This window comes from Morone saxatilis, unplaced genomic scaffold (assembly GCF_004916995.1).
Source record: "Morone saxatilis isolate NCDOM2014 unplaced genomic scaffold, NCSU_SB_2.0 Contig2, whole genome shotgun sequence".
In the NCBI taxonomy this organism is placed as follows: domain Eukaryota; kingdom Metazoa; phylum Chordata; class Actinopteri; family Moronidae; genus Morone; species Morone saxatilis.
The window spans coordinates 4,385,958-4,388,111 of record NW_023339762.1 but is presented as its reverse complement, the minus strand read 5'-3'; positions in this window follow the sequence as shown (position 1 = coordinate 4,388,111).

Genomic DNA, 2,154 nt, shown 5'->3' with positions numbered 1-2,154 from the left:
TTCAGTATACAACCCGGACAGTTCTTGTACAACACATTTTGAATTGAACATTGCTCCAAAAGCTTCAAATATCTTCTTTTTTTTTTTTTTTGCTTTTCCAAGCAAATATTTATATTCAAGTCTCCATGGCCACCCCATGAATATTTCTCTAGATCCGCCCCTGGTTTCTTTGCAGGAGGAGGCTGTTTAACAAGAGTGAAGGCTCTGTCGATATAGCTTATGTTCAGGTCTTCACTATGCCCTTATCCTGTAAAATTAAGTTTATTTATATCTTAAATAATAATATATAATCTATTCTATAATCTATAATCATTTTAAAATAACAATTTCATTTATTTTTCTTCACAGAGTTGAATGATATGCTTAGATATAGGCCTACTGTATACATATTTTTTCTTACACCCCTTAAAACCCAGAAGGCCTCACAACCCCTGGACACCAAACGTGGACAAAATTGTGACCATTATACATTAAGTCACTTGATGTTCTATTGAAACAAGAGTTAAATAGCTGCAGCCAGCCTGGTTTTGCTAAATACTTTTCTCCTCATCTGCCAGCGTTGGCTCCTAAAAATGGTTAAAATAGTTTTTGGCTGTGTATTTTGTCAAAATTCTCAAGATATTTAAATATAACAAAGAGACAGAGTGTGTGGGTGTGTGTTTGGCTGCCTGCGGCTCACTGTCAAATCTGGTGATGTCAATAAGTGAGGGTGAAGAAAATGTGGGGAACAGGAATGGGAAATCTACAGGAACCGAGGGAGCTGCTAGATAAAACAGCACAGAACAGCTAAGATGAGGATGTAAGGTACATAAAGAGAGTGATTGGACAGATCTGAGACGAAAGAGAAAAACTGGAGGAGGATGTGGAGGAGTTAAGAAGATATGAGAAGGGTGTTGGAGGGGTGGGGTGGGGGGACACACGGGGTCGTCTGTGTGGGTCCAGAAAGTCTTGTGTCCCGGCTGGCCAGGCTATCACATGCAGCAGAGCCAGTGAGAGTCTGAGATACGAGGAATTAGGGAGTCCCACGTGGACATGGTTCTTTTCACACAAGCGTAAAAGATCAGATCAATTGCTGATGCCTTTTTATGTGTCTGAAACCAGTCTGATTACACTGCAGGCTGGGAAGAAAAAATAAACAAATAAATTAAAAAATTTAATAGTTTATATAAATACTATATATAAGCTCAAGTAAACTCATTACTCAAGTCATTAATTAGAGGTGCATGCAATATTAATAAAAATAATATATTTAAAAAAAATAAAATTCTGCCTGCGCCCAACCCCAAACTTGGCGGGTCGTGTCGGGTTTTTAAACGAGGGTCAGGTAGTCCTGGAGTAGGCCACTGTAAAAATGAATACAGGAATTTAGTGGACTCAACTAACTTAATGTAAATATACAAGTATAATTTATTTCAAGTTAATTAAACTTAAACACTACTTCAGAACTTACAAATGTAAGTTCCTCTAACTTCTCTTTTGATATCTCAAGTGTTTTGACTTGAAATGATGAACTGAATGTATTAATGAGTTCAATCAACTCATTAAGTTAAGTTTCTAAAGAAACATAATCAGCATATTAGCAGACTTCCCAGCATACATGGTTTGAAAATTAAAACTCTCCTAATACCTAATATTTTTATATAGTTTTAAGAAAATGTATCTAATGGGAACTTGCTGTTTGGCTCTAATACATTTCAAGACAAGTCATGGTGAACCTTGGTGAAGGTTACTGTTGAATTCAGTCCCCATTACAAACATTAAAATGAATGACTTCACTGGGTTTCACACAATGTCTTCATGCCAGAGTTGGAATGAAGTAGCTAAAACAGGAGCAGCTGTATGTTCTTTGTGTAAATGAAGAACTGACTATCCAAGCTGAGAAAATGTAAAAGGAAATCAAGTTTGTTTATAATGTTGGTCAGTGTGACCAAACAGTTGTTGGTTCAACTTAATATCTTAAGCTTATTGAACATGTTTTCATAAATGCAGTTAACTTAACTCAATTGGTTTTATACGCAACTCAATAAGAACTAAATGTTCAACCGAAGTTCAGTTAACTTTATACGGCAGCAAATAAACTTACATTTTTAAGTTGAACCAGCTCAAAATTATTTACAGTGCATTGCTAGTTTCTAACAAGATTTCGCCTTTAGG